General features: G+C 46.3%; 1 protein-coding gene across 1 annotated transcript in view; it reads right to left on the bottom strand.

Moving 5' to 3' along the window:
- LOC144151759 (uncharacterized) overlaps nt 1-14418 on the bottom strand; it is a 47853-nt gene that overhangs the window by 19076 nt on the left and 14359 nt on the right. The window lies entirely within an intron of this gene.

Raw genomic sequence — 14418 nt, forward strand, 5'->3', positions numbered from 1 at the left:
GTGCGTTCCCTGATAGCGGTATCCCTTCCAAGGACCCAGTATGCATGCGCCGTGACCTAGAAGACTGCTGTCCAGCTGCGTATAAATTTCAGATTAGGCCATATGGGAATCATCAGCTCTTTTTTTCTGAAGTTGCTCTAAACAAATTGTGCAACCTTGGCGTCTTATATTGAGTACATACCAATCAAAAGTGTTGAATTGGTATCACAGATTTAGTTCAATGACAGTTTTACAATAGCACGGGCTCATACGGGAGGTGTTTGGCTGTAGAAAACGCCACGCACCGCCAAACACAGTTTGCGCAAGCCCTTCGAGTGCACGAAAATTGAACTCATTGAGTAAACATAGACTGAATTGATCATATGAATTACGAGAGACGATGGGAAGTATGTGACGGGTAGGAGGGAAAAGATGGAGAGGGGGTATATAAATAAAAAAAAAGGCAATCAGAACTTGAAAATTCAATATTTTGTATGGTTCGCCCACGTAGGTGGCGCTCGGATAAAAAGAATTTTGTTATATATCTGATTATATTTCGCTTACAAATCTTGCCCCCACAAAATATATACAACTGGATTCCAGGATTGTGTATTAACAAGCTAGGGGAGTTTTGCGCGGGATTTTCGAAATTGCACCCGTTAGGCAGTAAAAATTGCTATGACGTGATACCAACTCGGCAAGAAATCTTGTACCTACAGACAGGTAATTTCTGCAGTACCATGCTAATAGCGCGAAGGAGGCGAATTTCGTTGCATTTCATTGTTACGCTATCTTGACGTGTAGCCTTCACGATATTACATATGTCAATAACATCAGCGATTTGAAAATATTCAGTATGTGAGCATAGCTTTGTACGATCCGTAAACAACGACGACATTTCATGTTTGTAACCAGAAATTTCGATTGTGGGCGTTGTGGTTTTTAATGTATTGTTCGCTTCGACTCCCTCCCTAACAATAACTATGCACTATCGAATGCCGGCCTATATTGCTCATCCATTAGAAGGATTTTTTGCTACGTTGGTTCAGCTGTTGGCAACGCAGAGAACTCACATTATACAGCTGTTCCAACGTTGGCTGGCGGATGTTCTGCCCAAAAGAAATGGCCAGGAGAGCCAATAGAATGGCGCACTTCATGTCACGTCCACACTGTCTTCGAAAGATTCCGATATATTAAAACTTTTTACATTTGGTAACCTAATCTCGCTTATAGGTATTTTTTAGGCATTGTTTAGCGCACAATATGGTGGACACAGGCTGCGTGCAAATCCAGCGTATTGTGTACTACTCAATTTCTAAACAAACGTCAGCCATCTGGAACATACATGAGCCCGGGAAGCTATTATAAGCGAGGTAGTGAACAATAGCCATGACAATGCCTACGAGTACTTCTTCTAACAAGGAAGACAGCTTAAGCATAAAGGCTACCATTTCCATAGCATTCTTAGAGGGGTGAAGAGCGGTACAAACGATAACTTTATATCCTGATTGGACAGCATATTACTATTAAAAAGATGAGTGGTGGTCGAAACATGCAAAATTTGTGAGCTAAAATCGAGGAAGGAGTTGTGTACATTTGTTTTTTCTTTATAGCACATTAGAGTAAGCAAGTGATTCTCCCAAACTCCCAAATACCTGCACGCCTGTAACAAGGCACCGTGGCAAAGTGGTCATTTGTGAAGAACTGAGGAAAAATCAGGCGGCTTAATTTATTATTTTTATTTTTTTGCGTATTTGTTTAATTTTATTTCTTTCTTTCTTTATTTATTTATTTTCATTTATTTATTTATTTATTTATTTATACTATTGTCAAGAACTTTCTCTGCAACCGAACGTTTGAAATACATACGGGTAAAGAGCATCCTCACATCTTCCACAACCACCGAGGTGTACCGCAGGACGCTATTTTATCTCCGACTCTATTCAATCTCGTCATGTCAAAAATTGCCAGGCAACTCCGACAAATTCCCAACATTCAAAGTACTACATATGCCGACGACATTACAATTTGGATTGACCCCCGTAAGACAGACCTAACCCAACAGCAAGTGCAGGTACATATTCAAACTGCACTCGACACTCTCGCCGACGCCCTCCAACACACTGGGATGCAGTCTTCACCTGACAAAAGCACGTACGTGGTGTTTCGTGGCACACAGCAACAGAAGGACGCCTACACTTTTCAGTTTGTACGATCGCTCCTTAAGCCGTCCCCCGAAAAGTGGGTTAAAGTTCTTGGCATCCCTGTCCCTCAGGATGGCGGCTGCAGTGTGTGGCTTGAACAAATCAAGAAAACATGGCACCAACAGCTTCTCATAATCAAACGCATAAGCAACCGGTTAGAAGGGGCTACAACGGAGACACTCAAACTGTTGATCCAGGCTGTCCTCACGAGCAAAGTGACGTATGGGGCAGTATGCTTCGACTTCACTAAGGCTCAGTTGCAGCAGCTGGAGGTGCTACATCGGGAGAGCCTTCGAGTCATCACTGGCTTTCCCAAACATGCCAAACTCAAGGAGCTCTACAAGCACGCTCAACTCCTTCCTCTCACAGAAATCATCCGAACCCGCCAGGAAGGCCACGACTTCCGACGAGCATCCACTCTCGCCGGCCGTGCGCTACTCGCGCTACTGCCACAATGCGCGGCACCACAACATCCCATCCCTTTGCCGCTTCCAGCATGGGACGACTTCATCGTCGTTAACCCAAAGCCACTCCCAGTCACCGGTCCTACGCTTCACCACTCCAACAAACACAGACGCACATCTGAAATGACCGAGCGGTTTCCACATAGCGCTGTTTATACCGACGCCACTTGGGACCCCACCACGAATACTGCCGGATTAGCGGCCATTCACTCGACATTTCAAGCCGCCTGTGAACAAGAATATCCAACCGCGCCATCGTCTACCCACCTCCAACTCGAAGCTATATTACTGGCTGTCCGACAGCTTCAAATTTCTCACTGGCCTACCAACCAGCCTCATTCAAATATCTTCACAGCCAGCCAGCAGGCATTCCCCGCATTGCGCCGGGTGCCTTATCAGAATTCTATCTGAGCGTCCATCAACATCCTTTCCCGAAGGCTACATTGTACAACAGGACTACAAATTCGGGTAGACTGGGTGCCAGGGCACTGCGTTAACTCCACCAAGGAGGCCGCGCGCGCCCTGGCGAGCGATGTTCTTTCCACCCGCTCCCACCCAGTTTTGCCTCATCACGACCCCAACTTGGACCCCTTTGAAGCCCGTGCCACCTACCAGCGATGTGCTAGAGCTCGACTCCGCAGCTACATCCCTGCCAATGACTACCCGTTACCTACAGGACTGCCACGTGGCCTTCAGGTTCTGATCAACAGGGCTTGTGCTAGGGCGGCGCTTACAGAGGACATCCTTTTCAAGTGGCGTTCTTACATACCAAAAAAAGGGCGGCCACCCATTCTCCCTGGCGCTACTGCAAGAAATTCACCTCCGCCGGCCATGACACCACCCACGTGCGTCACGTGCTCTTTAGGAGCCACACCGACCATTGAACATCTCCTTTGGACGTGTCCAGGTCTGCACGCGGAGCGCACGTCTTGCAAACACAACAGCGTTACGTGTTTGACGGACTGGCTCTACCCACCCGCCGCCACGGCCAAGCAGGTGTTTGCCTCCTTGTGGGACTTCGCTCTCGCTACTGGCGTTCATCTGAGAATGTAAAGTTTTCCCGAACTAACACCACCCTCCCCACCCGCCCCCACATAGGCCGAGTCGCCATCCTTGTGTCAATAAAGTTTCATTTATTTATTTATTTATTTATTTATTTATTTATTTATTTATTTATTTATTTATTTATTTATTTATATGTCAGTTACCCACAGTGACTTGCAGCATTACAGTGGCGCGATACACTGAAGCGGATACGCAGAACACCCAACAACCAATGCTTTTAAACAGCATAACGCTAAGGTAGACCAATTGCCTTCACGAACAAAACAGCGCATGAAACTAAAAAGAAGGCTTTAATAGTGCGACATGAATGCTTAAAATATAAACCAAATATGGTGTTGAAAAAAACGACTTGCAGAAGTTGGTGATTTAGATGTAACATCTCGACATTTATGGCTGTAATCCGTGCGGGCGGATATCTCGTGCGAACAAAAAATCTGTTTCACGTAGTATACGAGCTTGTGAGAAGTATATATGATAAACTAAGTTAAGCCACATAGGGTTGTGCGTTGTTCCACTGATGCCGAATTTACACTTTTAAGGGAGCATTTCTATTAATATTCATCGTCCGGACAAATTTTATAGCTCACACCGGAATGGGAGTCCTGTTCGTTCTTTTGGAGTTTACCTTTATAAAGGAGAGGCGCTGGGTCCCCCACTGTGAAAGGGTGTTCAAGTACATACCATGTACTAGTTTCGTACAAGAGCTACCTGGCACACTGAGTGATAATCTTGTGTTACGGTTTAGCAATTCGAGTAATTTCAAAGCGTTATGAGTAATTTATTGTAAAAAAGAAGGAAGCTCACACTAACGCGTGAGACTTGGATGTAGCGAAGCTGTGCGCAACCCTAACCACCATCACGAAGGTTTAAACGCACGATTGCAGCTGATTTGCCTATTCTGCGCTTAAGCAACCACCGTTATTTCATCATTGTTGCTGTAAGTGTTTGCCTCTTTTATTTTTTTGGCAGTGATAATCATTGGACATTACCGTAGAGCGGCGTACGCTAAGATGTGTCGCTCTCGTTCTCCGCAAGTGGTGCTACGATTACGGCGAATGCTGGAGTTGTTCTCCTTCCGAACAAGTGTTGCCACGATGAACGCTAGATTTTTTTGCCAATCTTGGCCAATCTCCCTAGGTGAGTATGCTTGGTTTGACATACGTGCACAGGGGACGCTGGGCTGTGCTCGCGAGGCATACACACCGGAGCAAGCGCTCACATGCGGCGCTAAGGATTTTCTTGGTATTTGTAACTTCGGCCATGACAAAAAGGCGATTTGCTAAACAGCTTCGCTGTTAATAAAATATACCAAAAGGTTTCCTCCTTACCGTTTGGAAGTGTTATATGTCGCTCTTTAAAAGGTAATAAACCCATGAAGATGACAGTACACTACGATCAGGCACCATGTAGCTGTATCCGAAACAAAAATTACTAGTCACAAGTGGGTGCTATAGGCGAAGACAGAAAACTAACGAATAAAATAAAATGCAGCACTTATACAGCAATATATGTATGGGTAGTCCGAAGCGCCACCGATTATATAAGCCTTCTACCTTGGGTTGCTCGAGAGAACGAACCAACTTGGTTTTGGAATACAGGTACTCGTGGCATGAAATATTGGTTTCATTTTTACGATAACTGAGTGCGTAAACAAATGGGAATATTTAACCAATCTGGACGAAGTCATCGTTTACCACAGAGACGTAGCGTAGACGTTTTGTACCAAACCACAAATTCCTTCCGGTTTTTGCTATTCTTTAGCCAGCCTCATTGTTTTGGAGATATCTGTGCTACGCAAAATCCGCAAACTAGGCCTATACCTTGGCGACAACTTTTGGAGGGATAATTAGGTTGCCGTGAATATCTACCGGCTACTGAATCTCAGAACACACAATCTAGAAAAAATTAATGACGAAGTGCCCTAGCTCCTCGTTTCCAGGGGACAGAGAGCTGTGACCGACGATAATACTTTGTGATGAAGTACTTCTATTTCTTCTTTTCAATAACTACGCCAAGTTACGGCGTTTGTTATTCATTAAAAAAACGAACCTCTTTCGATTCTTGTGGTCTTTCAGAACACTTGAACTTGCGATTAAAGGAAAGAGGTATTGCGTCAGCTATCACTTGTGTAATTTCCTTCGTGGCATCTGTCGGACCTGCATTCGGCTGTACCTCCGACGATGCAGGCCATACAGGCGGCTTTACAGGCTTTACGGACTATTAAACTCGACACCCCGCTGCCACCTCATAGATGCGTATTGACTCTGGGTCACTGACAAATATAGATTCAGTGTCCTCGCCACTAACATAAGCGGAATGTGTTCCGCATTCAGAATAACCATGTTTGAAGTGTTTTTGGGTGCCATACGAGCATCGCGCCTGACGCAAGACAGCCATATCCCAAATTTCCACCGACCACAAGGGCAGTTCTGCAGTAGCCGGATCATTGGCCCATACACAACCGCCGTCCTAGATATTTTCGTACGGCTACACAAAATGTAATCACCGTTGATCCGCTGCCTCAGTGTGGTGGCATCCAGTGAAGCGTGTCAGCGGACGCCCTCGCGTCACAGCTACACCATTACAATCTATCCTCCGGGTAACCTACAACGTCGTTTCCAACCGACCAGCACCACTTTGAAGGTCATCGATCTTTTACGCCCCGTCGCTGCTCCTTATCCACCAGGCATCTACGCTGTGCCTTTGGACGGGAAGGAAGCAGCTTGCCGCAGACCCTGCTGCAGGAACTGTGCACCCTTGGAAATGCCTTAAACGGTACCAAACTGACAGACTCTCATTGAACAAGCTGCGCTGGCTCTGCTGAGAGAGTTTCTGTGCTGGGCTGAGGGAATAATTCGTTCCCCCACCCCACCGACACCTAAGTATAGTGCAGGCACCCCAGTACCATGCCTTGCAAACAAAACCTTTCCCCACCCAAAAAAAGTCTGCCACTACTCCGAACAAATTACGTCGCCTAGCTGCCCCTTCTGTGGAGCAGACTGTACTCTTTTCCACATGGTTGGTGGATGCCCCTCCCACCTTCTCCCCAAAACGAATCCGTAGATTTCTCCAGAGCTCTGGAGGCACGCCCTGTCCAGCTCATGCCTGCCTGACCAGCGTGGACTGGTGGAGCGGGCTATAACGGCTGGCAAAGCATATGGGGTCCTGGACTGAGGACTCCACCCTCCTGAAGACGCCATACAAATTTACTACACAATAAATATGTTTATCTTCCTTCTCCTCCGCTGGCTGTGGTAGCCGAGCTATGCGTCTCAGCAGTGCTTAATTGACTGAAAATATTTTGTCACCACTTGGGTACTTTTAACCCGGTCTGAATGCATGAAACAGGTTACTCGTTGGACTGCGTCACTGCCTGAATTCCTCCTCGAAGACATTACCTATACGCTACCTTATTTATGTTTTTGTCATCGTGCTCTTTGGAATCTTGTACAATATCTTCTTTGAAAGATTCTTTGTGGAACCACGGTGCCATGAAGGACAGAGGCCGTACGGAAGTTGAATTCTGGTCCCAAAAAGACGCGCCGCGAGCGCAGATGTAGCCACCTGAGAAGCTGGCCATCGATGAAGATGACTAGGCAGGGTGGGGGCGGCCCCCCACCCGGGCCCCCTGTGCACACGACTATGCTGAGTAGTCAGCGGCAATCACAAAATTACTGGCGGTGTTCTCCAAAACATTCTATGACAGGCCTTTCTGTTAGGGCTCTCCGCGTGAAAGGGTATTATATCTGCGCAGCTCCGCCCGCAAGCATCGTGTTAAGGGCGAACCGATTAGTTGTTTTCCGCCTGCTCTAACACTATGTCTTTAAAGAAATTTCCTCTAATCGGCAACCTTCACCGACAGAACTTCCTAGCAGTGACAAGCACCCGGTGATTGCTGTTCGCCACGCTGATGACTCCGGGTTCCAAGTGTCGAAGGGAAGCGGTTTAAACGTGTTTTTGTAAGTTCTACCAAAAGCATGAGCCTAAACTCCTCTTACAGCAGCGCCAGTTACACAAACCATTAGCATGTCTTCTAAAACTGTGGTTTCAGGAATACCTTTTCGGTTGGGAATAAATGAAAAAAATTACATATAACACGCTACTGAGTGAAATACTTCTGATACTAATTGTTGATCTTAGGTTCAGTTGCGCTGCTGATCACGTGGACGCGGGTTTGATCCCCGGTCGCGGCGGCCGCTTTTCTGATGGAGGCAAAAAGCGAAAACGCGCATGTTTATGAGATTTCGGCGCACTTAAAGATTCCCAGGGAGTGAAAATTACTCTAGAGCTCTCCACTACGGCGCCCCTCATCGCCTGCGTTGCGTCGGCGCGTTAAACCGTGCAATGAATCAATTACCTTAGGTTTGCAAGCACAATTCCCTAACCATCCCTCTTTTTCAGGACAATTCTGAATTGGTTCTTCAGAACACAGAAGATCAACAGCGGAGCTGTGGTAGCTTGAGCCTCGTCATACGTCTGCTTAAGGTCATGCGCAGAGGAGAGTTGGAGCAGGTTCACAGACACTCCGGCAGCCTTTATCGGTTGTGCTTGAAACCTACTCCCAGGCGGTTCGTAAAGCTACCGATAAAAAGTGCAGTAGTCTGGCAGGGGCGCGTCCCTGCCTTTCTACTAGGGGAGGGAGAAAGGAGGCCGTTTCGCGCCGCAGTCGTCTAGCTGCTGATTCCTTCGCGCGAACCGTGGAATTTGGGCGGAGTCAGCGCCGCCGTCCTAGGCTGAGTGCTCGTTTTTGTTCCAGCCGAAACAATAGAACCCCAGCCCTGCTGTTTCAACAGATTTCACACTTGGTGGAACCCCATTTTTTTTTAGAGTACTACCGTAACGTTCCCAGTGGGTTATCATTTACTGCGTTAGCAATTTCGTCGTCTGCATCCTATAAGATTATAGTGACCATGCACGTTTTGGTCTTGTCCACAAGTGGGGTAAACGACTATTCCTTCACGCCAGTTTTTCTACAAACAACGACGCCCTTTCGGAGTCAGATTGCAGTTGACAATAGTGTGAAAAAAAATCTAATTCAGAAAATGCCTATTCCACTCAATGTTTTTGTGTTTTCTGTTGAGCAATTAGCAATTATCGTACTGCAAAAAGGAATATGCCTAACGGGAAAGCGAAAAAGTTTCGCAGAAATAGAAACCAGCACAAAATATTGGCTGTGGCTCTTATTTCAAGTTTACTTATCGCTTTAGTTATTTTCAATTATTTCAGAGGAACGCATAACGTTTCAACGAACCTACACTCTCATCACAGGTAATTTGCACGAACTACTCTCTTCCTTCTAAATATTGTTTCTGGATTATGATTTACTATTCGCCCTTCAATTTAAATGCACGCACCGTATTTTTATTGAACGGAAGGTAATTTTGCATCTCTTCGAGGAACCCTCTCTCATCGCGCTTTCTCAGTTTTCGCCCACGCAAAAGAAATATCTCCATATACAGATATTTTAGGGCGGCTCTCACAAAGGTTGTCCAAATGATAGGGCATGAATACGTCAAAGTGGTGGCTCTGACATGTAGGGAATGTCGCAACAAATTCTAGTTGGTGACACGTTCTAGATCCGCTGTAGAGCTAGCGTTGTATTCAATCCTTGTTATTAACGTTAGGGCATTCACTGTAACAATATTTCTTGAAGCATTATATGGCACTGAATATTCTGTGGGCAGGTGGATGGCAAATGTATTTTTTTACTTAAGATAACGTGCCTTATTTTAATTAAGAGATCGGGCTCGCGAACCAGTTCACCCTTCGGCAATGCGCTGCTGAGAAGAAAACTTCTTTTTCTGCGGCAACGCCATGGCAGCGCATCCCTGCTTCGATCCCAGCTGCTTGCTCACCATCGCGGCTCGCAGCAGCTGCGCGGAGGCAGCCATGACGTGTCGCTAGGTAGGCTTAGCTTCACCAAGTAATCTTCGTTGCTCAAAGAAGGTTTTCAGGTGTGCTCATCGAGGTGACACTTCCACCCGGGGTGTAGCGGAGCAGTTTACAAGGAGGTGATATTATTCTTAGGTCACCCGGTTGGTCGAACCGCGCTTATTACAAGAACATCACAGATTCAACGTGAAATCGATTTATAGCGGCCACCACGTAGCAAACGCTTCCCGTAGATCCCAAAAACAAAAAATACAGACCTGTTCAGCGCACCTTGTTCTATCGCGTGGATCAGAAAAAAATAAGCGCAAAGGAATATTTGACAAGCGCAGTTGCAAATACTGCTTCAGAAAAAAATGAAATAAAAACAAAAGTCAGCGAGTGGTCAAGTTCCCATTTGCTTGCTGCACGTTATATAGAATGTACATTACGAAGTTAGGCACCCCAAAGGGTATCTTTAAAGAACGCTGAAATTGAAAACACATTGCACCCGCCGCGGTGGCTCAGTGGCAAAGGCGTTGCGCTGCTGAGGATGTGGTCGCGGGTTCGATTCCCGGCCGCGGCGGCCGCTTTTCTGATGGAGGCGAAAAGCAAAAACGCCCGTGTGTACGAGATTTCAGCGCACGTTCAAGATCCCCAGGAGGTCAAAATTAATCCGTAGCCCTCCACTACGGCACGCCTCATCGCTTGCGTTGCGTCAGCGTGTTCCACCTTACAATCATTCAATCAAAACACATGGGAGCTTTCGCTTTCCGCCTTCATTAAAAAACCGGCCGCCCCGGAAGGCATCAAACCCGAGGTCCTTGGGCCCAGCTGCACAACGCCGGACGCACTGAGCCTCCGTGGGGGGTGCCCGCAGTCTTGGTTTACCTTCAGCTCCTATCGAGGCTGTGTTCCAACAGTATGGACACTGACTCTACAACACGTAGCCGTCTATTCTTTATTTTTATGCCGCACTGGGTATCTCATTCAGATAGGCAGACTGTTTCGCCCTAACGTCATTAGCCAAGAATAATCTCCTTTGATCTAAAGTGTTCTGGATATAAACCGACGGTTCAAGAAACACTCGCGCCGAAAGATAAAAGCCTGCAGAGAAGACGCCGCGGCATTCGAATAGACGGAGCCCGCCTGAACACCTCACTTTGGTGACTGCTGCTTCGCGGCCTGTGTATTCTTTGAGTTGTTAGGGGAGCACAAGTTGGCTCCAATTAACGTGTTTTCCTTGAAGACCACTGCGTCGTCTATGACTTCGTGACATCTGGTGGAGGAGCGGGATACATGCACCATAAGCCCTCGTCAAGTCGATAAGCAAGCCCGCTCGTGTCAGTCGCCGACAGCAAGATCTTCAGCGGGAGTCTGGACTGCTTCCGGAAAAAATGAAGAAAGAAGACGTCGGGATCACCACCATGATCAACGCAGGCACCGTGACTAGCGCTACCAATCCTGCCCTCGTTCTTTAGCAACCCAGGGAGCCCCCATCACTACATGGGTCACCTTCGGAGGATCCCGAAGACTGGTTCAGGCTTCGGGTGGAACGGGTCAAGCTGTTTAACCGATGGGACGACGCGGAGACACTGAGGCAAGTGTTCTTCTACCTTGAAGACTCAACACGGATCTGGTTCGAGAACAATGAGAGCTCCCTAGAATATTGGAATGAATTCTTAACGCAATTTTTAACGACGTTCACCACGGTTGTGCGAAAAGAGCGGGCCGAAGTGTTGCTGCAGACGCGGACACAACACCCTAACGAAGGCATTGTTGTGTTCGTCGAAGAGATAAAGAGACTATTCAGGCGTGCTGACCCTTGCATGGCGGAAGAGAAGAATTTACGCTTCTTAATGCGCGACGTGAAGCAAGAACTGCTTGCTGGACTTGTCCGCAATCCGACCAAACCCGTCACCGAGTTCGTGATCGAAGCCAGCACAATTAAAAAGGCTCTCGAAATGCGCGTTAAGCAGTACGACCGCAACTTTGTCGGCACGGCCAATGCGAACTACGTCGACAGCATGTAGATTCCGGCAAATAGCCTACCCGAGACTATCCTCGGAATAGTGAGGGAGGAGCTGCGGAAACTCGATTACACACTTGATTAGCCGTAACCATGCGGTCAGCGTCTTGGGCGACAACTGCTGCCTCCTGCCGGTTCCTTTTGGTTAGGGCGCAAAATTTTCTGGCCTAAGAGAGGCTAGCTGCTTCTGTGCAAAAAAAGGTCGGCAACTGCATGCGGGAAACAAGGACGTTAATTTCGCATAACGTTAAATGAAACCAAAGCTAACTGGCTATGGCTTATAAAAAAGATAAAACTCCAGAGCCTCACAATCGTGAGTAATAGTAGCACTAAAATTTACTGAGCCAAGAAGTAGGTGTCGATTCCTAATCGAGGAATCTAAGCGACGACCGGGGGCGACTGACGCCCTAGGTGCCAAAAGTAGCTGCAGGCGCAGGTAGTCGCTGGGAAACAGGTTGTCCCACATCTCAGGGGTGGTAGGCGGAAAGGAAATGGTAGAATTACAGGGTTGTGTGCATACTCTAATAAAATGTCGCCTTGTGTGCCAGGCTTAGAGCAGAAAGTGTATTGGGCTGGAAATTCTTTTAGAACATCGTGATGTGTTTAAAAAGCGGATTCTAAACTCCTGGTCGTATGATGCCAACATGAACCACCGGGATCCTGGACATGTTTCGACAGAGGTTAATAAGGACGGTAGAATTATCAGCTCATGAATGTCGTGATTGTGAAACAGAATACGAAAGGGCGTTTGCGCTTCAGGTGTTAACGACACTGGCAGTGTCACGTTTAAAGTTTTCTTTTTTGAGCGAAAGCTATACTAGGGTACATCTTTCGAGGTCATTCTTCGCGTGGCAACCATTTTAATCAGCCAGCGCCAAGCTGCGCATTTTCTTCGTTACGGCTTCGCGTCCTCGACGCTTCCTTACGGCAGTACCACAATATTGGCGAGGGGGAAACGTCTGCTTTGCATCGAGGGTGTTAGTGCGTGCGGGTCAGCGCAAGCGAATTATCTGGATGGTCGAAGGCTAAACGACAGACATACGAAAGCACTGTCCTGACTGAGCTTACAGGAACGAAGCCAGAGAAACACATCATGCACCTACACGAAAGCGCTGCTTTTCATTCGGCTTCGCCCGTGCTTGAAGGCATAGTCTCGCTATCGATGGCCTGCCGGCTCGGCTGCCTGTGAATTCAGCACCAGTTAAACGATCAATTCAATTACCCAGTACACGTAGCTACGCGAAAAGCTTCTAAGGCTGAAGCCAAGGCACACGGTGAAAAACAATGTGTGCATCGTGCTAGCTTTCGCTCGTGCTAACTAAGTTTAAAAGGGTTAAACTTCAGCTATGCTTTAAATATACGTACTAACCTTAATTCTCGCTAGCAGCGCGCTGCGTGGTAGTGATTTGTAGATATACATTGCATCGTGATTTTGTGGAAGGCATTTAAACAGTGGTTTGATATGAGAGCCATAAGAAAGTCACCAATAGCCTGTTACCTCGGTAGACAATGCTTGTGGGGCACCATAACTACTCCCTCATGTGCACAGACGCTCCACACCTGAGGAGTGCGGACCAGTCAAGCCGATTGTGTGAAGGTATTTTGTATGTGCTCCAAACATCTAGGAGAACAATGTTCAATAAAATAGGATTTGGGTTTTTTCAACCTTGCTGTTAGAAGACTTGAATGAAAAAATATAGTAAAGGCACGGCAAGATAAATTGTTTTGATATCAATACTTTCCGCATTTCCTCAGCAGTCAAAATTAGGTCTTGAATAAATGAAAAGTGTGAGGAATGTTTTTCTTCTTCAGGCTAAGTTGTTTGAGCACTTTAAGGTTTTTTTTTGTGCACCGTATTTCAGTACAGAATACAATTTTTTTGAGCAAAGGACGGTTTTTTGCTCTTAAGCAAGTTGTTGCCATTTTGATCACCCCATTAGCTTTACCCTTTCAATATAATGTGTGCAATGTGAAAAGAGAAATTACGGTGAATAAACTTGCCACAGACTTTCATGCTTTATTTATAAAGTTTCATCAGGCATGATCGATTGAAAATCCAGAATGCGCGTCCCGGACAAAAAGATTGGAAGACTCTAAGACACATGCGTGGAGTGCGGAGAACGGCCCTGTTCCAAACATGTAATTCACACTGTAGCGCCCCTGTGAGGAGAAAGAAATGTACTATAGCTCAATATTTCGCCCGGATATAACCTTACACCGGAGTGTCGTGAAATACATAGCTGCATCAATCAGTATATTGCAAAGCTGCTCATTCCACATTTTTTACCATAAACCAGTTTAATGAGCAATTGCTGCGTTTAAATTGCGACAAAAATAAAAGCTACACGGAAAAGTAACAGTGGCGTGCACGACCATGATTTGAACCCTAGATGAAATGTTTACCGATGCTGGTACATAAAATGGACGCAGGCACTTCGAATCATGCCTTGTTCGTGAACAGGCGAATGTGACCTAATTGCAAACGATGCTCAATAACAATCGTGTGCTGAACGTTGTATTTTAATTTTTGAACTTGTGATCAATTTGGATAGCATATAAGCCTTTGTTTGATTTTATTGTGTAGGCCCTCTTTCAGTTGATGAAAACAAATTGTCTAAGAAAAGTAGCGATAATTATTCTACGCTTCCCTCGAAATATAAAAACTACCAAAAATTGGTTGAACTTTGGTGACTACGACAATGTACTTTATTATATACTACAAGTGAAAACGTTGCAGTTTAAAGGGAGCACATGTTTTGGCCTATGACATGGTTGAAGTGTGTTGAGAAGTCCAACCTATACTACATGT

This window comes from Haemaphysalis longicornis, unplaced genomic scaffold, assembly GCF_048455015.1.
Source record: "Haemaphysalis longicornis isolate Haplotype H1 unplaced genomic scaffold, Haemaphysalis longicornis Haplotype H1 scaffold_9, whole genome shotgun sequence".
In the NCBI taxonomy this organism is placed as follows: domain Eukaryota; kingdom Metazoa; phylum Arthropoda; class Arachnida; order Ixodida; family Ixodidae; genus Haemaphysalis; species Haemaphysalis longicornis.